Consider the following 24,633-nt stretch of genomic DNA (forward strand, 5'->3'; position numbering starts at 1 on the left):
TGCAGAGCATGACAGACTCAGAAAGACAAAGGAGCCTTTTACAGTTAAATGTGACAAAGGAAGTAAAAATGTTTTGTGGGAAAGCGGGATTGGAAGGAGATTTTGCATGCAGACAGGCACTGAAATTCACATCAATTTCAAAAACACATTTGCTAAATGCCCCCCCCCCCCATCCTGTGCACAAAGCTAAGGAGCAAAACTGCACAGCAAACACTGAAGCTTTGCAATGTCACTGGAACCTGAGTGGAATTGCTAACTGATTTTCTCTCTCTTTCTCTGCATTCACACTGTATCACAAGTCTGAAGCCAGACCTTGTTTTCCTGAGGACAAAAAAAGAGATCCTTTTGTTGCTGTTTTCCCCTTAGTGTCATCTCTTGCAGTTGCCATGGTAGCCAGCAAGTATCCTTTCAGCACAAGTTATTGGGTCTCCGGAAGGAAGTGCTCCATTGCTGGGCCGGGTCTGCTGTTTTTATAGAACCTGTTACATAATGCATTCTATTAAAGTTTCCTCTTGCTGTTTTATTGTGCGAAGGGGAAATTAAATTTGATGGCTCCTAAAAAGTTTGATAGAGGATGCCAGGTGATTATTATATATTATATACACAGTTCTTTGTGTCAATTGCACACAGCAACAATATTTCTGTATGGTGTTCAAGATGGACAAATATACATTAGAGCCATTGGCAATATTTACCTGCGTGCCTATCAGAAGAGGAAATTGAATTCTAAGTGGGGCAAGTTCAAACACTGTAAAAATGCACAGTGCTATATCCATCTGGAGAACCAGAGCAGCTTGCAACCCTAGCAATTTCAAAGAGAAGGTACATGTGTTCACAATGGTTTTCTGTTTTCCCGGGTCCAGAGAATTTTCTAACAGCACTCCATGGGAATATAAAGCACTTCTTACAGCTCAAGGACAAAAATAAATAAATGATCCTATAACCATGGCTTTCCCCAGCCCCACAGCAATCTCCATCTCTTTTGGTCTTTTCTAGGCAGTTGTATATCTTCTTGCACAGTGCCAGCCATGCACCAGAGAAAGAAAGACAGAAAAAAGGACGAGAAGCTGCTTTCAAGGTATGCTTATTTATTTGATTTATATCCCACCTTCCCTCCCAAGGAGCTCAAGATCCCATACATGGCTTTCAAATAAGCATATCAGTCTTTTACCTTCCTGAATTATGGTGAATAAAGGGCATTTGCTTCTGCATAGTCAGGCAAGGAATAATCATCAGCTTGATTGATTAGTGTCATTGCTTATCGTAACACACACACACACACACACACACACACACACACACGACTGGGAATAATCTAGCTAGTTTATAGAGGAAATGAGACTTTGCAGAAGGCAAGTAAGCGAGCTGGATAGCTCCTCTGCATTGGTTCCACTCAAGCTTCTAAATAAAAAGAATGTAGCTCCATTGCAACTAAGGGCCTGTTCAGAACAAAGATACTTCTGATGGCGTATGGTACAGTGGTTATGTGCCCAAGCATCTAGCCAGGTCACAATTCCTTTCCCATGAGTTCCACATCATCACCAGCTTACACAAAGCGGATTGACTGGGAGTGCCACAAAGGAGTTGAATACTGCAGTGGGCGTGAGACAGTGGTGGTGAGTAGGTGGATTTATGAAGGAATAACCTCTTCTGTGTATGCTTAATATAGCCACTCAATCTACATTCTCAGCATTTGGCAGTGCCGTAGCATGGGAGGGGGCCACAGGAGCGATTGCCCCGGGCACAAAATTATTAGGGATGCAAAATTTCAGCACCCAGTGCTGCCTCAATACAGCTGTGCATTTCCGTCACTGAGCTCTGGAAGTGACCTCTTCAGACAATGGAACAACTTTTCTTATCTCTGCAGCTGTGATCTCCTAGGTGACATGGGTGCTGTTAAGCATTGAGTACTCATGCATACTTCGTCCATTTTCCTCCCTTCTCCTTTTACGTGGCCCCGGGCACTGGCAACCCACACTATGCCACTGAGCCTCTTGGGCTTGCCAATCAGAAGGTCAACAATTCAAATCCCAGCGACGGTGTGAGCTCCCATTGTTTGGTCCCAGCTCCTGCCAACCTAGCAGTTCAAAAGCATGCCAGTGCAAGTAGATAAATAGGTACCGCCGCAGCAGGAAGGTAAACAGCATTTCCGTGTGCTCTGGTTTCCGTCACGGTGTTTCATTGTGCCAGAAGCAGTTTAGTCATGCTGGCCACATGACCCGGAAAGCTGTCTGTGGACAAATGTCGGCTCCGTCTGCCTGAAAGCAAGATGTACGCCACAACCCCATAGTTGCCTTTGACTGGACTTAACCATCCAGGGGTCCTTTACCTTTGACCTTACCTAAAAGCCAAACGAAGCTACTACTAAGTGATAGTGTCAGAATGTAATGTGTCAGGATGCAATCAGAATATGGCTGTTAGTGAGACTACAATCAACCTCATGATAGTGCTTGGTGGTAGTGTTGGGGTTGCCTGATATTTTGTGTGTGCTTTATTTGGGGTTTTTTTATTGTAGTTATTCTGCCTGTTGTTTGGTGGGGGCTTGTGAGCAGCACCAGTTTTTTCTTTTGTGAAATGGGTGTTTTGTGGTGCTCATAACTGTTTCTTAGATTTCCCAATGCGCTTCCAGAGTCAAAATGTTTGGGGACCCCTGCTCTAACTTATCCAGGGTGGAACTGTAGAGAGAGGGGATAAAATTGTGTTCATTAAATAGACCTTTTATTGTGGCAGAGATTCCATCCAAATTTGTTGTAGTTGGCCATCAGCCATGTACAATGAAGAGTGCAAGTGGTTTCTTGTAGGAACCTGGGAGACTCTATATAGTCACAGAAGCTGTGCAACTGCATGGAGTTGTATGCAGAAGTAATTGAGATCATAGTTAATAGTTAATACGGATGTAGTGCTTTACGTATTTTTGCAAGAGAAAGATGTGAGCAAAATACAAGAGGAATGCAAGTAAAATCCAAATACGAACTGATCACCCTCTCGTTTGAAAGCACTGATACCCTAAAATCCCATTTGCTTCTAAGGAGCAAAGGAAAGGAAATCATGAAACTTCCAAACAGAGAGAGCTAGAATTATCCTTGACTTTGTCCTGTCAAATGTTAAGTCAAACAGGAATCAGGGAGGGTTTCTTTTCTTATTTTTGGCAAGCATTTCCCTTGCTTCCTATGGTGTGGAAATGGGCAATAAATAGCAGGGTATCTTATGGCATCATTCCAGGCCTCCCGGCTACCGGTGTTGGCAAGGAAATGGCTCTCCTTTTCTTCCTCCTTGTTTTTAGAGTGTTGCGTTTTCCTGAGGTGGAGGGAAGGTCTGTCATTATCAGGGAGAGAGTCAAACCACAGCGGCTGGCTTCTGCTGAACTCCTGTTGCCCTGCCAAACGGGAGGAAGCCATAACCATATTATTCACACCACTCGTGGTTTTTCTCTGAAAGTGAGACTTCCTTTAAATTACAGCACATGCACTCACATGCACACATGTGCACAAAATGCAAAATTGTGGTCTTCCTCATAAAAGCAGTTGTTTTTTTTTAAAGAGGCCAATGCTTTCAAAGCATCTTCAAATCTTCCACAAGACTAGAAATGCTGTCTTGCAATTCAGTTTGGAACAGTAACAGTATTGCTCTTGAAATGCATACTGAAAGCAGAAGTCCCCGAGGACAAGAGGCAAAAAACTTTCCTCTGTTTATCATCCCATAAAAGTGATCCTCCTGCAGCTGTATTCTGGGCTTTGTTCAACAACAGGCTTCCTCTTGCTTCCACAGAGCTGAAAATCTCTGTAAAATTAGCTTGCTTTCCTTCTCAATATTTGGTGAAAACCCTTTGGAGTCGCATCAAACCCACACTTCTTTGGCATAGACTTCTTCCCCTTCCATCCCCCAGTATATCTTGGATCTCAAAAACTAGAATTATGTTCATACGTCAGGTGTGGGTATCTGGTATTTTTGAGGGTGGAACAAAAAGCCATAGATTGTACATGTGGCTGAGGCCTTGATGTGAACATTTAGCAGAAACTGGTATGTGATATGATTTGAGCTCTGTGAAAACTCTACAAGACTTGTGGTAGTTTTCTGTTTCCCTATGCTTATTTCCTCAGGCAAATGAATGGTCCAGAGCACATTTTTGTATTATGTTAAAATCCTAATGCAATACACCCAGAGATTCTGGCTTCCTCCTCACCAGCAAGCTGCAGGAATCAAATGCGAGCAGAAGCTGTCTTTGCCATTCATGCTATTGTAGTGGAAGTCTCTGCCATTGTACACCCTTGTGCAAATTAAGTGAAACAAACAATGCAGTTTATTGTACAAAACTCACATATACATGTACAAAACTCACACATACGTACATTAGTAACGGATATGACCTCCGCTATTTTTAAGCAGCATTTGAACACAGTTTGGCGTAGAGTCTACTAGTTTCTAACAGTCACTGTTGATTTTGGATCCCTGTACCACACATGAATCAGCGCCTGAATGAGCTTCTCCATAGTCGTACAGTCTATAGCATAGAGGCGACTTTTGCATATACAGTGGTACCTCAGGTTAAGTACTTAATTTGTTCCGGAGGTCCATACTTAACCTGAAGCTGTTCTTAACCTGAAGCACCACTTTAGCTAATGGGGCCTCCTGCTGCTGCCGCGCCGCCGGAGCACGATTTCTGTTCTCATCCTGAAGCAAAGTTCTTAACCTGAAGCACTATTTCTGGGTTAGCAGAGTCTGTAACCTGAAGCGTATGTAACCTGAAGCATATGTAACTTGAGGTACCACTGTAGCCCACAAATTCTCATGGGATTTACATCTGGGGGAATTCCCTGGCCAATCAAGTACCTGTCTTTGCTGCTTTTCATGAATTTCTTCACCACTTTTGATGTGTGACAGGCGGCTAGGTCCTGCTGCAATATCACAGTACTGTCAGGATACCTCTTTTCCAGCTCTGGAATAATTTTCTTTCGTAGAACCTCAATATATTGTGGCGAGCGCATCATTCCTTCTATTGGCTGCAGGCTTCCGACATCATAATGATCAACTGACTTTTCATGTTTGTTTTGAGTACAGGATTACAAGTAAGATAGAAAACATGCTTTGTTTCAATTAATTTGCACAAGGGTGTACCTCCTGCTTTTCCATCGTCACTAACCACACATCTCCACACACTTGTTATAATCTCACTTCTGTGGATCCACTAGTTAGAAGTGGATTTTCCTAGCTTGGGTACAAACTCCACCATGTACTTCCTGGCTTATGTTCTGGGTGGAGCTGATAGATTGACACCCTTTCACCCAATCACAGAATGGTAGAGTTGGAAGGGACCCCCCAAGCCCTGAAAGAGAAATTAGAGCCAGTCCTGAAAAAAGAAAGGATTCAAAACAGAAGAAGAAAGCACCAAACCTTACCTTTAAAATGCTTAGTTCATCACGACTGGGATAGGTCAGTTGGTACAGCATGAGACTCTCAGGGTTGTGAGTTTGACTCCCACATTGGGCAAAAAGATTCTTGCATTGTTGGGGGTTGGACTAGATGATCCTTGAAGTCCCTTCTGACTCCATGACCCTCTGATTCTAAGGCCACAGCTTACCCAGAAAATTGGGTTTTTATTGATAAAGCAAAAAGCAAAAGGCAAACTGCAGAATGAGTTGCTGAATTTACCTCAGAGGAAAGAGAAGGGAGCTATGATACCACAATCAGCTTCAGTATTTTGGGGAGTGGGATGGGGGAGCATTAGAAGCTGACAAGGGAGAGAATCAGAATGTGTACACACTAACTTGCTTGCAGTGAAAAAAATGCTATTTTCCTCAGTCCAGGGTTCTCTTTTCTCATTCTCAACATGAGAGGAGGAAGAGAGTATTCTGGGCAGAGTAGAGACCAGCAGGAACCCTCTTAACAATTTGAAGGAAGTGGAATTGCACACCTCTAGAGAGAAGAAAATAAAATTCAGGGTGCTGCTTAAAGGGGGATTTCTAGGTGAACAAAAGGGGAAGGCAATTCTTTGTGATTTTATAAATAGAAAGGACACCTGACTCTGGATTTTCAGTGTTAATTGGAAGGTCTTGAAAAAACTGAAGGCTGCCACTAAGTGAAAGGGGTTGTCCTGATACACTGGGATACAGAGGACTTAACTTTTTTCCACATCCAACAGCACCTTAGCTGAAGGCCAGGATACTTACCTTTCACTATCAATAGAGGGTGGTGACTGGTCCTGCAAACAGACCTTGTTCTGGCTTGCCAACTCCTGACAGTTAGTTGTTACAGACAAGATGTATACCTGAGAGACAAGTTGAAGGTATGAGAGCGAAACCAAGGGGAACTGGTGCTCTCAGGTGACCCAGGATTGCTTGCTACTTTGTCATTGGACAACTTATGGACAGTCCAGCTGCTCACCATATGAACGAATAAAAACATTGAGGATGCCAAGAGGCTTATTGTGGCCATGATGTCACTATGCATATATAGTATCATTATTTCAATTATTTCAGTTAATTATTGTGGAATTGGAAAGCAGATTACGTAGCTGCTCCAGACCCTTACTATTCTAAACCACAATATCTGTTTTCAGTTCGGGCATGTTAAAGTATCAACACTGCACATTATATTTGTTCAAAACAATGCACTATTAATGTTCCCATGTTTGAAAACATACTTACTGGGGCTTTATTCTTCCTCTCAAATCCTTCCTCTCCCTTGTTAAGCACATATTTCTAAAACTGAAGGTAGACTGAGGTCTGTTTGTGCAAAATTCTGCCTTAATAAAAAGAATGAAAAACATCATCATAAACTTTTGATGTACAGTACTAGCCAAAGGCCATGACCTCATCAAAGAACATCAACATCTACATGAACTACATGTATATCTTGATGGGTTTTAGTATGTTTTACTGTTAATTTTAATTGTTTTTTTTAAGTTTTAAATTGTTAACTGTTTCTTATTGACAATTTTCGTATTTATTGTAAACTATTGTATAAGTTTTACTGCTATCAAACGGTACATGAATTTTGTAAATGAAGCAAACAAATATACAAAGCAAGTTTAAAATGAGTTATTCACACAGCTCCTGAAAATGAACAGCCCAGAAGAATGATGACTAAGTGGTGGCAACCCTAATGTCACATGATATTCAGGATAAAAGGGAACAGAGACGAGACATACACCAGATCATAAAAGAATGCAGTTTTGCTTTGACATGGTGACAAAGAGAGACATGAACTGCCCCCTATCTTTAAATTTAAATATGGTAAGGAACTGAACCCTATTAAAAAAGATTAGTCAAACATCAAGGCTTCCTCCCTCCCTCCAACTCTGTTGCCCTGATCCCACAAGAGAGATTGATGAATGAAAGTACCGGTAGCTTTCTGTGTACTTTGTCTACACAGATGTACAGATCTCTATCTTCATTGCAATACTCATCTACTGAATTGACTGGATGATTGTTTGGATGACAATGTTAACCATGTCTAGAACTACCCACATGGCTGGTGAGGTTGAAGCTATTTCTCCATTTGATTCCTGCCTGTAGTCTAGACTCTCACTTGAGGTCAGTGGTTGTTGTTGTTTAGTCGTTTAGTCGTGTCCGACTCTTCGTGACCCCATGGACCAGAGCACGCCAGGCACCTCTGTCCTCCACTACTTCCCGCAGTTTGGTCAGACTCATGCTGGTAACCTCGAAAACACTATCCAACCATCTCGTCCTCTGTCACCCCCTCCATCTTTCCCAGCATCAGTGTCTTCTCCAGGGAGTCTTCTCTTCTCATGAGGTGGCCAAAGTACTGGAGCCTCAGCTTCACGATCTGTCCTTCCAGTGAGCACTCAGGGCTGATTTCCTTAAGAATGGATGCGTTTGATCTTCTTGCAGTCCATGGGACTCTCAAGAGTCTTCTCCAGCACCATAATTCAAAAGCATCAATTCTTCGGATATCAGCCTTCTTTATGGTCCAGCTCTCACTTCCATGAGGTCAGTGGTTGCAGCTATGTAATTCAAAAACACCCTTTGACTTGGGACTTAATGGTCTTATGGGATACCCCCATCTTTAGATTGTACCTCGACGTGTTAAGTCTGCTTTGCTGCATTGGGGGCCTTCCTGCTCATTGTATTGGACATCTATCCCAAAGTCTCGGCCTGATGGTACCACCATTTGTGTCACTAACTTGCAGACTTGCCAGGAGCCATTGCTTCTAGACAGTATATGTCTTTGTTTTTCTGTTAAACCAAATACTTGTTTGCTGCAAACCTTTGCAATGTTGCCTCTGCTCCAGTTATCTCTTCACCAACCTGGTGGAAAGCTTCTGCAGCTTTAGTTCTGAATTTAATAGGCCTACATATTGTTCAGAAAGTCACTGACAGACTCTCCAAGTGTCCCTGTTTCCCAGGAATGTCCCTGATTTAGAGAAGCCATCCTGGTTTCTGATTTGATCCCAGAATGTCCCACTTTTCCTTAGGATGTCCCTGTTTTCATTAGAGAAATGTTGGAGGATATGGAGTGATCCGACTTCCGAGCCATCTGAAGGTAATCCTGTATAGGGAAGGTTTTCTTAAATGTTTATTTACGTTTTTATATACAGTGGTACCTCGGGTTACATATGCTTCAGGTTACAGACTCCGCTAATCCAGAAATATTACCTCGGGTTAAGAACTTTGCTTCAGGATGAGAACAGAAATTGCACGGTGGTGGTGCAGTGGCAGCGGGAGGCTCCATTAGCTAAAGTGGTGCTTCAGGTTAAGAACAGCTTCAGGTTAAGTTCAGATTAATTCATCCAGAATGAATTAAGTTCTTAACCCGAGGTACCACTATATGTTGGAAGATGCCCAGAGTGGCTGGGGCAACCCAGTAAGATGAGTGGGATATTATGTAAAATTATCATTATGGAATGGGACGTCCCTATTTTCATCAGAGAAATGTTGGAAGGTATGCACTAATGAGTGCTGACTTGCACCCTCAGTTCTTTCTACCTAAAGCAAAGTACACTCTCTACTTTTAAGGCTGAGGGTATAAAAGTGCCTTCAGCTTGCTAGGATGGTTTGTTTTAATTAGTGTCTTTCATTAAACTAATACTTTTTGTTCTTCAAATCCCTCTAATTTCATGTACACATCTTCTCTCATAGCAGAGTTTGCTGCTGTAAGATTATATCGGTGAATTAAAACTGCTATCTCTTGGCACTTACCAACAATGAGCCCCATTATATTCTAGGTATACATTTCACATAAAGTGCCCTGCTCTTTAGACTGTGTTAAGGACAAGGTTTAATAGTCTCAGGTACTTAATTATCATCCTAATCCCTTGTATAATAGCCTTTCTGAGTGTGTAAATTGCTTGTTATAACAAAGTATGCACTGTACATACTGAAATATTTCTATCAAAGGCCTATTTATGACAGTAGGTTGCTTGATTTATAATCAGATTGTCTCAAATGCCTTGAAAGGTGGAAAATCCTTATTTAATTTTTGAGAGGCTCATAATGGACTAAGGTATGGCATTTCCTGAGCTGTAAAGCACATTTAATGCAAGTCCACTGGGTGTACATAATCAGTCCTATTATACAAGAGACCTTCACTGAATGTATGTTATCTAGATCATGGGTGCTGAAGCAGATGCACTCTTGCTAAATTATGTTTCTCAACAGACATGGCTGTGTGTAAATATTAGGTAGCCTTGGATACCATTATATCTGATCTTTCTGAGAACTATGACAATTCTGCTGGTAGTAATTACCTGGCCTTTTTCAAGAGGACATAGGGAAGAAAATACAATGGAAGTATGATCACACAGAAATCCAGGGCCATCTTTAAATGCAAATTGTGACCCTCAGTTACCTAGACCTGCTCACTATGTGGTATCTGTGAAATGGTGCAATAGTGCTTGTGAAAATTTATGTCAGCACCCATGAAAAGTTTGCACTCCTACTAAGTACTATTTTGCTAGAAAAAGAGGTGCCAGAACTCACCATGAATGACTCCCTTGTTTTCTTAAAATGGAAGTGGTGCCTACCTGAGAGGTGTTGGAACTGAGTTCCAATGAGTTCCACTGGGGAAAAAATCCCTGTCTTTGAAAGAAGTAGGAAGGGAATTTCTCCTTCCCATATGTGTAATAATAATAATAATAATAATAATAAACTTAGGTTCATAATATACAGCTAATATGATAACACAGCAGTCCCTGCCTGACCCATTAGGAAGTCTGTTGGGGCCTAATCCTGAATTAAGCCTAAAATGCTTTCAGATTTTAAGTTTATTTAAGCGGTGCAAGCATACTTATGTACAGGTGTTTCTCATGATGGATTGGCTATGGCTTTGGGTTGATCTATTTCTGCTTGAGGGAATACACGAGCTGGTGGAACCAGATGGCAACCAAATGTGATAGCTGGCTGGTGCAATCATATTGTTGCCATCTGTCCGGAAGGACCCAGTTTCAACATACTTTAGGCCCTGTAGCAGGAACACATCAACGGAAAATCTTGAGCTACAGTCAAGAGCTACTTGAACCCCCACCCCCCACAACAAAATTGGCACGGGGTCTTTCTTCCTGCTTAATTCCTGTTTTGCAGAATCCCTGTGTTACAAGGCACAAATGACCTCATGTCCCCTCCTCCCACTTCCTGCAATTGAAGTGACAGCAGCGGAAGGTGGAGACATGTCTTATGTATCATGGTACATGGCGAAGGATTTGCACTGTGATTGTTTGAAGCCCTGCCATCTGCCTTTAATTTTGCAAGGCCTGCCAATCTCATTAGATTTCATGCTCTGAATGTTTGCACTTGCACAAAAGCTGTCCAAACAAAGCTAAATCTTTGTCACCAGTATCTATTTGTGGCATTGACTGAGAACATATGAAACAGATTGGTGCTAGGCTTGAGTGAAGTACAAGAATCAACCCCTGCAAAATAATAACAATAACATTTTGGCTAAACTAGGGATAATGATGCATGTTAGGGTGTTAGACAAAAACCAGAGTTTGCATGTATTTGCATATTAACATGTATTTGTTTGGGTTAGTGCTTAAGAGTATCGGACAAGGACTAGGTTCACAAAACATCAACTTCGCTATAGAACTTACGGTATTGAGTGTCCATAGGCCAGTTACTATTTATTAGGCTAACCTATCTCACAGTGTTATTGCAAGGATAAAATGGTGTTTACATGAGAGAGAGAGAACAATGTACACCACCTTGAATTATTTGGAAAAAGAGAAGAGTGCCACAAATAAATACTTTAATTTTGTGTATGGCTTTCCTCTTAGTAATTTTAGAGGGGCCTCATTCAGGAATTTCATATTAGTCTTTCAGAAAACTAGAAAAGTTGTTACAAGGGTGTGAGGGTTCTGTGAGGGGAATAAGGGTCTTAGCATGCTTAAGAAACTGGATTAAGGATTCTTTGGGGGAAGCCATGACTATTTAAAGTGGTATCATAGTGCTTTGAATGTGTGTGGTGTGAAAGTAGTCTATGTTCAGAATGCGAAATACACCATGAAACCTAATGTGAAACAAAACTTCCAGGATGCACTTGGCTGTTCTGTGCACCCCCAATGCTGTTGTTTCCCTACCCGTCTATATATTTTAAACACATTTTTATTTCTGCTTCAGTAATATGGATTCACTCCTAGCTCGTCAGGAGCAGCCTCAGGTTTCTTCACCTTCTCGCCATGCTGTTGTTTGCATTCCCTTCAACTTGCAGTGACTCACTTTGAACCGTCTAGTTCACCCAGAAAGATAATTGCCTATTTCCACTTTAGTGCCCCAGTCCTCCTCCCCCTTTCTCTTGATTTAAAATGACCTGTCAGTTACTGTTTATCTGATGTTCCAAACATCCTGGCCCACTTTCTTTCCTCTGTGCTTCATTCGATTTTCTTTCTGGGTTCTGCAAGATGTTTCAGTTGTCATTTTTTTCCTGTTTCTCCTGTCATGAGCATTTTGATGTCAGCTCCAGCAAGCTGTCTGCTTGGTTTCGTTTATAGGTGTTTTGGTGCTGAATTAGTACTTTCTAGAAAGTCCAGTGTAGTATGCCATCATTAAGTGACAACATATGAGGTGCCAGCCCTTTGGCAGACTGTAAATGACCGGCTGGAAGATTTAGATGAATGAGGTGAAGTCAAGGAAAACTTAACATTTTAGTTACTCATTAAGTGATAGGTGAAGAAAATGCAAGTACTATTTTTAAGGCCTGGGTAGCGTAAACCAAAATGCTGGGTCGTTTTGTGTGTGCTTCAACTAGTGTTTTAGATATTTGATGCAACATCTAACAAGTAAAATGTAAAATGAGAGCCAGTGTTGTGGTGTAATGGTTAGACCAGGACCTGGGAGGTCAGCCTTCAGCTATGAAGTTTTCACTTCAGTCAATTGCTATCTCTCAGTATAGCCTACCTTTCATGGTTGTTGTGAGGAAGAAATGGGTAGAAGAAACAAGTTTATGCCACCTTGAGATCCTATGGCACAAGGGAAATTTGGTATTCTAATTTCCATGCAAGGGAAGACGTATGGATATACATGTTAGATCCAAAAATATGTGGAAGGGAATATATAGCACACACACAGTGGGGTAGCAAAAAAGGTCCCTGAATACCATTTCTGAACACATTACATTTCACCTGTTGGATGCCATATCAACAGTTTATTTCATGGTTAGTGAAAATTACTCTTTAAAAAACCCACACACAAACTTTTTATCCCACCCTTCCTCCCATTGAGTTCAGTTTCCCCTATGTTAAAGATAGCTAGGTGGACTGAAAGAGACAAAATTAAATAATAACATCTAGATAGAACATAGAAATCTATACAGTGGTATCTTGGTGTATGAACAGTCCTGTTTACGAACTATTCGGTTTACGAACTCCGCAGAACCGGAAGTAGTGTTCTGGTTTGTGAACTTTACCTCCATTTACGAATGGAAGCCAAATGGTGGAAGGGCACCGGTGGCGGGAGGCCTCATTAGGGAAAACATGCCTCGGTTTAAGAACGATTTTGGTTTAAGAACGGACTTCTGGAACGGATTAAGTTCGTAAAACGAGGTACCACTGTATGTATATTTGTACATGTCCATTTATTTGTGTCGCTTTCTGTGTGTCCAGCTATGCTTAAAATAATATGGGGGATGCTGAGATATAGCTGGGATAAAACCAACTTAGCCTGGAATAAAAGGCAGAGCAACATTCCAAAGTCCAGAGAACAGTGGAAAGCAGCAGAAAATTGTACAAATGTGTTGCGGTTGCCTGCATACCTACATATTGCATACCTGCAATGCACAAGCTTTCAAAGCTACGGCATAGGGATCCATGTCAAGGTTACACAAATGGTTCTACTTACATTCCCCCATTAGGATGTTTGCAATTGTCTTTCATTTGGCAGGCCTGTGTGCACCTGGTTTAATAATAAGACAGTGCTAGGCAAAAGTCTATATAACAGTGTGCACTTAGGGCTGAGATATAGTAAGTGGCTTGCTTCAAAATCAAGCTGTCTTCTGGCAGGAAAAGATTAGGGAGGGTGGAAAGAACAAAAGTTTTAGGGAACACAAGAAAGGCAAGCCTCTGCCTGCTAATTTTCTCCTACAGCATATTTGAAGGTGGTTTAATAGTTTAACCCCCAAATGATAGATGGTCTTTAATGCTGCCCTGAGTTAGTATTTATAGCCTTGTCCTTTCAACAGCACCACCAGGAATTTAATAAACGATTTGCACAGATTTCTCAGGTTTCTTTAGTTTCCCATTGAAACCAAGCCAGGTTGCCCAAGCCACAACATTTAGATATGGATCCAAAGATCCCTATAAGACTATGACTTTATAAAAAAATAAATCTGAGGTTTTGGTCTGAACTTTTTTAAAAAAAATCTGCACACAGTTTAGAAGCAGATGTAAATGTCCCCAAGTTCATTTATAATCCTTGTTTTTTAGCTCAACATATTTCTAAACTAAACAGAAGGGGCGGGCGGGAAATGCCCAGTTCATCTGTCAGTTTCCACTAGGCCTTTGCGAGAGTCTATCATTCTGTCACTTGGCATTAATATTGTATCATCATGTCTCACCAATAAAATGTAAAGGAATATCAGCTGACAACAAAGCTTTACGAGTAATTAGAAAAGAAGCAAAAATTCATTTCGGCTTGAAAACAAGAACGCAGCAGCTGCATGAATGCCACAGGGTAGGGAGTTTCAACAAGATGGAGCCAAGCGAGGGGACTGGATGGCTCGAGGGGGTTGATAATGTGATACAGATCCCTTTTGCCTGCAGGCCACAGATTGAAATGCATCTCATATTTGTAATGGCTGGAAGCCATGATCATCTGGATTTAACAACCTTTGTGGTCTCAGTCCAATTCTTAGCGCACAAGTCTATACTTCATTGAAAAAAAAAAGCTGTCACAAGCAACTGACAGCAAGATATGGATAGTGAATAAAACAGAGCTTTCGTTTTCAAGCAGGCAAACCAAAGTGTCCGGCCAAACCATGACCCTTGTTCTGATACCAAAGCAGATTGCCATCTCACTTGAAATCCAGGCTTACAGGCTCAGTTTAGAAGTGACGTTCAAAATAGGCAAAACCAGCGCTTTTCTTCTAGAGTACCCCCATGAAAAAAAAGAGCACTGGGCAAAAAGTGAACACGTGTAAAGCAGTCCATGCAGCCGCCATCTCATTTAGATGCAGTATATACAATGCCTTGCTTGGCTAATATACACAGTGTTAACCAAGAATGAGAGCGCATGGGTGACAGATAGCTCGGCTTGCTAACATTAGCAGTAAGCACACCTTAAGCAAGAGAGTGGTCATGTGAACTTCTCAAAAGAATAGATGCTTTGCTGTGACCAGTGACACTTGTCCCACCTTTCCTTTTCCCCTCCCCCCCTTTTTAAAAAGAAAGTCTAGAGGCCAGCTTTTTGCCAAGCTTCCTCATGGGTGAATGTATTAAAATCCACTGATTTCTTCAGGCCATGGTAAAACCATATGAGTTTAATATATATATAAATGGATCATTGGCAAAGCTCACAGCCCGCCAGCTATGGTTGCTGAGCACGTTCTTTTCTTTTTCGTGTGGTTTGTGCAAGAGCTTCCGTGGTTCGATGGCAGTGCTTAATGGATGGACCCAAAGTGTGGAAGAGTGGCTAACAGTTTCTCTCCAGACGGTTCTGTACACTCGCGAGTGTACATATTTGGTTGTCTTCTAAACATCTGCTGCAAAATCGACATTTACATCGACAGCCAGATGTTGAGCTTTGTAATCACAAGCAGTAAGATGAGGCTACACGGTCTGTATCCAACGCACTTTCTTAATTGAGCATGACTTATATGTTCATCAATTACTCATCTATTCAAGGTCTCCCCCCCCTTCTTTATTTTGTTGCTCTGGGCTTGTTTTCCACATTCCTGAGCTCTGCCTCTCTGGGAACCATCGTCCCTCCACCTGCTGGAGCTATGCAACTACAGTATATGGTGTAGTACTTAAGATCGGGTTTTAGAGAGAAAGTAATTCCAAAGCTGCTTGACTCCTCACTGCCAACCCCAAATGTTTTTTCCATCCTGAAATATTATTTTTCAGTTTTCACGGCAAGGAAATTGAATATGATTAGCTTTGCAGTACAGATTAGCTGAAAAATTCCAATGTTGCAGTGCAGATGGAATTGGATAGTAGCATTAGGGGGCAACTCATGAAAATAAATTTACTCCTATGTCTTTGTTATATTTTAAGAAAAACTTATGGGAGGTGATCAATGATTGGCTTTTAATTGTAGGTTTAAACTAGAACATGAAAATTTCTTTACCCACTGTATATGATCCTCCATCAGCTAACACAGAAAATAATTAAAATACCATTATTGCTGTCCAGTGCTTAAAGTCAGAAAGATTTCTTCATTTCCCCCTAAACTACATGTCTATTATGTTCTCATTTATTTATTTTAACCTCCACAGAATTTATTTATTTTTGACATCTACATGCCACCGAATTACAAAAGTTTTCTGAGTGGCCTAACCACTTAGAAAACTAAATAAATCAGTTTAGTTTAGTTCAAAAACTAAAACCATGAAAACAACACAGCATAAAAGCAGTAGAGAAGGATAAAAACATCACAAAACACCGCAAACAAAAACTTTAAGTCTAAAAACTAAAATATATGGATAGAAAGTTTCTAACTGCAACTTTGAAACTGTTGAGCTTTACTGATATTGTGTTACCAATTACTATTATGAAACTTCCTTTTATTTGAAAATGGAAAGGTTCTGTGGAAAAATATAACAATACAGGTTTTTCTGCTCCACATTGTTGATGATGGAGCCCGCCTGGTACCAGGGATCAGGGGGCTCAGGTACTTCCTGAGGGCTCAGAAGGGCCTATGACTGGGCAGCCTGATTCTGCCAACCCAGACTGCTGCCACCAGTCACTCCCTTCATCTCTATCCCAGACATGATGGGTGATAGAGACTTGGGTTTGGTTTCAAGTGGTTTGAGGTTTGGTTTCAAGTCCTCGAGATGAACCACTGTTTGTAAGCAATCATCTTGCCTTATTCACCCTGTTCCTGTTCATGGCGGTGTTTGTCTTGCCAAACGCAAGGTGGTTCTTTTAATGAGATTCAGAAGCAATACAAACACAAGTGAGTGAGAATATTAAAGATTTTATTCTAAATGGCAAGCATTATATACATTACCAAGCAAGCACTTCGATCTGTCAGTAGAAAGCCCTCAAGAAGTGGTGAAGTGACCCCTAGGTAGTCACAGGTTGCATGAGCTTCTGGCCATGAGTTCGTACACGAGCTTCTGAGCTATGCCCCTAAACCACCTGATTTATAGATCATTGATAGCTAGGCTGTATGGCTTGCCCAACTGCCTATGTGCAGGTTATTCATTAGTCACCCTCTTCCCAATGCTTCTGCATCAAAGAAGGAAGATACCCAGCACTATTACTTCCTTCCACCGTTGTTGTTGTTGTTGTTTAGTCATTTAGTCATGTCCGACTCTTCGTGACCCCATGGACCAGAGCACGCCAGGTACTCCTGTCTTCTACTTCCTCCCGCAGTTTGGTCAAACTCATGCTGGTAGCTTCGAGAACACTGTCCAACCATCTCGTCCTCTGTCGTCCCCTTCTCCTTGTGCCCTCTATCTTTCCGAACATCAGGGTCTTTCCCAGGGAGTCTTCTCTTCTCATGAGGTGGCCAAAGTATTGGAGCCTCAGCTTCACGATCTGTCCTTCCAGTGAGCACTCAGGGCTGATTTCCTTCAGAATGGATAGGTTTGATCTTCTTGCAGTCCATGGGACTCTCAAGAGTCTCCTCCAGCACCATAATTCAAAAGCATCGATTCTTCGGCAACCAGCCTTCTTTATGGTCCATCCTTCCACCATATTATACATTAAAGGCTGCTCTCAGCCATCAAAGAACTTTAACAAGAGATAGAGAAGGGAAGTAAACAGAAGCAGGAAGAGATGACTATGTCAGATCACTTATCTCCTCGAAGTACAAATGTCTTCCGGAAAGATTGCCCCTACAGTGTTGAAACATTGGCCTGAAATGGATTCTGATGACCTATGGATCCATTCACACTGGTCATACCTTCATAATGCAGGGCCCATGAAGAGTTAGTACATGGCACTTCAAAAGCTACCAGATTAATTGTGACACCAGCGTTCATAGTCTGAAGCCCTCTTAGCCCTCTTAAAAGCATTTTTTTTAAAAAGTTTTCTCATATAATACAAATAGGGACATCAATGGGCCTAGCGTGATATAGGGTCTCATTTGCATGAAGAAGGTTCAGCTATAACTGCAAGAGAGCAACTGTCTTTTTGCAAAAGCCAGGATGATGCGGAAGTGTTATTATGTTGTGACAGTGGTGGGGAGTGATATGAAGAAGTAATTCCTGGCAAAATTGAATTGCATCAATAATCCAGAGCAGTTTGACCTTAAAACTCACATTTTTTAAGGGGTGGAGATGGGTGCCTCGTTCCTCACAAGCGGTGCTAAAAGTGTTTTATTTGCTTAGTATTTTCAAGAAGAGTTATGTGTGCTTACAGTTCCCTTGCTAATGGAAGAAGCTTCAGTTCCTGTATGCCGTTTTTACACAGTTGTGCTAGATTTATTGTCGAGTTCAGCTTGCAATTGGCACGCAGAGCATATCTGGTTGTACTCAGATCCAGATGGAAACTTCTTGCCCAGCCTCCAATGGTTTGTTCACCTCTCCCCCTCCCCCCTTGCTTCCTCTCCCTTTATTGTTTTCTAAGACATGAACAATATGTCTGAAAGAGGCTTGAAAACACAGATTCCTTCCACCAGCTGACTTCTGGCTTCAAACTAGGGGAGATTCTTGAGGCTTTGCAGAAACCTACAGCCCCTGAACATTTGCACTCTTCTCCCGGAGAAAGAGACAAACCCTTCTAATGGTATAAAGCATCCATCCACACACAATCTAATTTATTGTCTTGTTGTGGAATAAATGGTTCCCTCATGGGAAGAAACGGAAAGGCTCCAGGAATGGCCTTCCTTGCAGTTTCTACCTCTGCAGCATAGATCTCCTCATTCCTGCATCAATGACTTACATGGCAAATAACTTTATAGCTAGAACTGCTTTAAATGTGACAAGGGAATTAGAGTTGCTGTGAACATAACAAAAGGGCATGGCTGGTTCAGACTGGCAGCCCGTCTAGCCCAGAATCCTGTTTTCATAGTTACCAGAGGATTATGGGAATACTGCATGCAGGACATGAGAGCAACAGTGTCCTCCCATTAGCGTACCCCATTGACTGGCATTTTTTATAGAGGCATCCTTTTAATTAATTAATTAATTAATTAATTAACTAACTAACTTTTAAAGCTGGCCATATTGGTGACCATCACTACATCTGGTAGTAGTGGGTTCCATTGTTAACATAATAACATAAGAAGAGCCTGATGGATCAGGCCAAAGACCAAATCTCTTGGCTTGAGGGTACATTTCCTGATCTGTGACATACACTTTAGCCAAGCACCTATAATTGTGGCTTTGAATAATCCCCACTATGTCCCAACATGCAAGAGGGAACAATAACAGGAATATGGGGGGGGGGAATGGAATTCAATCATATCACTGGTTCTATATTTTTTGTTGGTGCCAGGAGAGTTTAATTTCTCTGAGGTCTGTCACCTCAGTATTTCTTATTCTGATTCTCACCCCGTTGCAGGGATTCGAACTGCTGACCTTCTGATCAGCAAGCCTAAGAGGCTCAGTGGTTTAGATCACAGCGCCAACTGCATTCTGTGAGGTAGAAGCCATTATTGCAGGGTGGTTTCAGGTTCTGCAGAAATGACTTTTTTTTGAGATAAACATAGCACTTGTGTACTTTTTAATGAAAACTGAGTCCTTGTGTACTTTGTGGTTTTATATTTTGATTTTATTCTGTGAACCACCCTGAGACCTCTGGGTATAGGGCAGTATATAAATTCAATTAATAATAATAATTAATAGAACATATTTGAATGTTCTGTCTATATCCACCTGCATAAGTAGCTGAGGCCAGGATAACATAAGATTGTTTTGATCCTCCCATAGAAATATGGTCTTGTGAATCCACTTGTCCTTGTATGTCTGATGCCATATGCTTGAAACCTGTTTGTGGAGTGTATGTGTGTGTATGTGTGTAGATATATATCAAACACACACACACACACAGGCATTGTGCTGCATTTTTATGTGACACGATGATGCAAACTCTACAGTTTGGCTTGTTGGAACATGATATCTGTGTCAACACTGTATTCTTGGTTGCCATAACACCAGGAAAAATAATACGGAATGCCAAATATTAATATAGCTGTAGCTTTGGGGAATGGGAGCCTTTCTAAATGGTTTGAAGCTATGTCACACTATAATCCTTGGAAATAAAATGTGAACATAATTGCTGAATGCCGACTGGATCTGTGCCTGCTCTGGTCTTCAGCCATTCTGTGCTAAAGCATTGTCTCTTAACATTGTGCAGCTATTTTCTGTTTCTTTCTCCACCCACCCCCTCAGCATTTTCTTATTCACATAAAATAAGGAAATAAACATGGCTTAAGCCAGTATGAAAGAGCTGAAAGATGGATTAGCTATGGTTCTGCATGTATAGGACTTTTGCATAACTTACAACCACTAATAGGTTAAAGGTAGAATGAAGATTGTGAGCTGCCCTGTTAAGAGGTGTCTGCAGCAATGGGAGGGTTTCTGACAGGGTCCTTTTCCTTCTCTAAGCCTAGTTTGTGCTTTCCCAGCTTCAGGGAGAAGGTGGGAGAAGGTGGGAGGGTTCTAGGACCCTGCCAGAGCCCCTGCCTTCCCAAAGCTCAGTGCCTCACTTACCCAGCTTTGGGAAGGCAGCACAAGGGCTGGGTTTGGGGTCAAATTATGACCTTGTTCCCCAACCTCCCACGTGATAAGGCAGTGTGCGGCTTGCAGGTCCTGCTTCAAAGTACTCTTGTGGCCCACTTGATATGAAAAGTTCGGTCACCCTGTTCTAAACCACCTTGTGCTGGTGGAATATATCACAAAGACAGTGGGAGGCATGATGTTGGCGCATGCACACACACCCCAGTGATGGTCTGCGGCACCAGACACCTGTGGCTATGGGGGCAAGCCAGCACCGCTGTTAGGAGGAATCCTCCAATGATTTCTGAAAGCAATCATAACTTCCCATTATGATGGGCTTTATGTCTTTAGAAGAGGTGGTGAAGTTAAAACATTTCCATGGAAATCAATGGACAGTCATTGAGGTCTGCTCCCACTTGTTTCCTTTCTGCCTCCAAAGATGCTACAGAGCATAGGATTCTGAGTAACTCTGCAGCCAACCGCAACACCTCCCGCAGTATTGTCATTTCCCCACAAGCAAGCAAGCAAGCAGCTCACACTGTTGTCTGCTGTGAGCTTCCTATTACACCTTTTATTTTCCTTTTATTTGCAATCCAAATAATTTAGAAGGCAAAGCACTCCATACCTACTCTGAAGATCAGGTCATCTTCAATGGGGTTCTCTTTCCTTTTGCCAGTGCTGTACATACTAACTGGTCCTTTCACAGCTTTCTGCTTCACTGCCAGGAGACTTCATACGCCTCTTAACTCCTTCGGTGGTGGGGGACACATCGGCCGACCTGATTACCTTGAGTTTGAATGGGCTGCCCCTGATATGCTGATCATAGAGTCTCAAGGAAAGGGTAAAGTCCCCTTCTTTCTGGCCAGTATACAAAAATTCATCAGTGCCATTTTTATTGTCAAGTATTTCTCCATCCGCCACACTCCCATCAGGGAGTGTGGTGTCCACTCTTTCAGCTTGCAAAATGCTGGTTCCCATCACAGACTGAGCAATGTGTGCAGTGTGGTGGAATTTGTCTGCATGGAGGTGTTATTTCCACAGACAAAGATTTGAACCCTTCTCTTGGCCAACTTCTAGGTTCTCCATGCAAACCACCTATGCTCATTGCAGTGGCAATAGACCTGGTTCACACCGTAGCTGCTGAACTTGATAAGATGCACCTGAGGGCAGCTCTCAGTCCAGTGTGAGCCTCAGGCACTTCCACATCCATTCCTGTTTCCCTAATGAGTGCACTTGGCTGATTCCCATTGATCAGAATCCAGCTAATTCCCACTTAAATTGCTTCCAGAAATATCAGTGTTTTTCTAACGGGCCACAAGGGAGACACTGAACTCAAATAAATGCAGAACCAGCTAGTTCATTTGTGATTAGTTACAAAATGTGCCAATCATGAACATGTGGATCTCACCCACTTGTCTGAGTATCACAACAACTGTCTAAAATATTGGTTCTGAATGATGCCGTTCTGAAATTTGAATATGTGTGTGTGTGCTCTGCTTTGTTTTCTATGCACAACAAACAGGTGTCCTTCCCTACATGTGCAATACCTCTTGGATCAAAACAGTAGGACCAGTTTATGCTTTTCTTAGAAAACAGAGATAGGAGGGTGTGGGAAGAGTCAGTTAAAACTGCGACCAATCACAATGGCAGTGATCATTATAAAAAGCTCAAACTAGTTCAAGAGATCTGAAAGCAAGAGAATGCTGGTGAGAAATTGGTGAATATATTCTGTTTGTGTTTTCTTCTTCCTTTCCCATTAACGAAACAAAATCTGCCTGAAAGGAGGATCTTCGCTTCTTATCTGCATCTACTAAATCTTTTATTTCACCTGAAGCCATATAATCTTCTGATAGTCCTTTCCTGAGCAATCACTTGTTTGGTTGTAAACAGAGGATTAAGGCGAGGAATAAGGAACAGGAAGAACTCTTAGAAATGGTGCCAGCACTAGACTTTGAGGAATCCTGGGCAAAGAAATGTGGAGCCCAAAGAAGCCAAGAGGAAGGACTTGTCTGCCTAATTACTGATGGAGGCTTGTTATTAGGAAAAGGGATGCTCAGGCTTCAGATTGCCCTTCCACTATACTACACCCTTTATATTCACTAGAAGGGATTCTGGGTTTACAGGCACTGGTGAAATGCTTCTGCTCCTTTGGGAGATGCAAACACACGATGACCTAACACTAACATTTTTACATTATAACTGAGTGCTGTTATGAACTCTGGGGAGTGTTTTTGCCACCAGTGGTTAGGCAACATCATCAAATACCCTTGGTGCTATACCACTTTGAGGTGTACGAGCTGTTAGGGGAGGGGCAGTATATCTGGTGGGGGATACATCTTGGTTATAGTGAAGATGTGCAGAGTTGTGATAGGCTGAATAATCGAATCAAAGAAATGTTGGAAGGGACCCTGAGGATCATCTAGTCCAACCCCCAGCAATGCAGGTATCTCAACTAAAACATCCATGACAGGTGACCATCCAACCTCTGCTTAGAAACCTCCAAGGAAGGAGATCCCACAACCTCCCAAGGGAGACCATTCTGCTGTCAAACAGTTCTTACTGCCAGAAAGTTCTTCCTGGTATTTAGTTGGAATCTGATTTCTTGTAACTTAAATCCATTGGTTTGGGTCCCACCCTCCAGAGTAGGAGAAAGCTAGCTCCATCTTCCATGTGACAGGCCTTTAGATATTTGAAGATGGCTATCACATTTCCTCTCAGTCTAATATTTACCAGGCTAAACCTACCCAATTCCTGCAACTGTTCCTCATAAGGCTTGGTTTCCAGACTCTTGAACATCTTGGTTGCCCTCCTCTGCGCAAGTTCCAGCTTGTCAATATCCTTCTTAAATTGTGGCTCCCAGAACTGGACACAGTACTCCAGGTGTGGCCTGACCAAGGTAGAATAGAGTGAGACTATGACTTCCCTTGATCGGGACACTATACTTCCATTGATGCAGCCTAGTTTTTCAATCAGAATGAATGCTCGATATGCAGTGGGCATTTTATAGCCTTCCCACAAAATTTGTACAAAGAAATCAGGATGAGCACTCAATAAACAGGTCATCTTGGAAGTGGCCCAAGTCATTTCTAGGCTGCATTCATAAAGCAGTTTATTCCATTTCCTTGACGTTTCTCAAACTGTCAATTTCCACATTATATTTCAGTTTCTGCATGATATGCAAGCAGCTTCCAGAAAGCTGGCGGAATATAGTGGAAGGTCAGTGCTCATTTCTAGGTTAATTACTTCCAGAAAAAAATCTGTTTGCAATCAGGAAAATCGAACACAGTATTTCCCATGTCTGAATGCACCCACCCCTAGATAAACATACTTATGATTGTCATTAATTTTTGTTTTTGTAATTGGTAAAAAACTAGAACAACCTCTTTCCCCCATGTTGTCGCCATAATCTATCATAAATTGCTATTTTTCTATTGGGAAAAAAAGGAAGTTCTCTTTATTGGAACTTAATTCTCTATAAGTACACTTCGAAGTTCCTGATATTGGTAGCTCAGAACTTTACTTTCCTCACATTTTCCTGCTGCAGTGATATGACAGCACATTCAGAGCAGTCAGAAATGAAACCTGGCTTTTTGGAAGGAGCACAGAAATCCTTTTCCGCTAACTGTACTCCTCCCCAGCTTCCAAATAGAGCAGCTGCAAAGAATATTAAGCATACCCACTAACTCTGAAAAGCACCCAAATGGTAAAAACAATATGCCTTTATTTTGTTTAGCATCTTCCATCTGAACTATACTTTCAAGGGCTTTGCAAGAGTTAAACAATCTAAAAATCCTGCATGGTATGAATTACAGGGGGAGGGGGGAATGATGACATTTTAAAGAAAAGGATATTGTACAAGTATATATTACGAACTTGTATGGCCAGTAACAGATGGCAGCAGAAATGAGAAGCCTGACAGCAAAGGGAAAATGGTAGAATGGAGATCTGTAAATAAATAGAGAATTAGTGAGATGATAAAGGGGATCATTGTTGGCATGAGCTGTAATGGTGATAAATTTTGCAACTATGTTGGTTAGTCATAGAGAGCAAGTGGATTCTAAAGCAGTGTTTCCCAACCGGTGTTCCGCGGCACACTGGTGTGCCGTGAGACCTTGCCTGGTGTGCCGTGGGAGGGAGGCGGGAGAGGCGGGGCGGCAGCGGCATCTCCTGCTGGATGCAAATCCAAACATGGCGGGCGCCTCCCTCGCTCCTTTGTAGGCGGACCATCGAGAGAGAAAGAAAAGGAGGCGAAAGAGCGAGAGAAGGCGCCTGCGCGGAAAGAGGAGCGAGCAGTGCGCCTGCGCGCCGCGGCGCCCGAGATCGCTTCTCCCCACCGCCCCTTGCTTCAAAAGAGGTCCG

General features: G+C 42.0%; 1 long non-coding RNA gene across 2 annotated transcripts in view; it reads left to right on the top strand.

The window, feature by feature from the left end:
• The first annotated feature begins 994 nt into the window (after positions 1–994).
• LOC114604644 (uncharacterized) overlaps positions 995–24,633 on the top strand; it is a 93,591-nt gene continuing 69,952 nt past the window's right edge. For both annotated transcript variants that reach the window (XR_003708379.2, XR_003708378.2), the window contains exon 1: positions 995–1,078. This is a non-coding gene — a long non-coding RNA (uncharacterized LOC114604644). The remainder of the gene's footprint in view (positions 1,079–24,633) is intronic.

This window comes from Podarcis muralis, chromosome 9 (genome assembly GCF_964188315.1).
Source record: "Podarcis muralis chromosome 9, rPodMur119.hap1.1, whole genome shotgun sequence".
Taxonomy (NCBI): Eukaryota; Metazoa; Chordata; class Lepidosauria; order Squamata; family Lacertidae; genus Podarcis; species Podarcis muralis.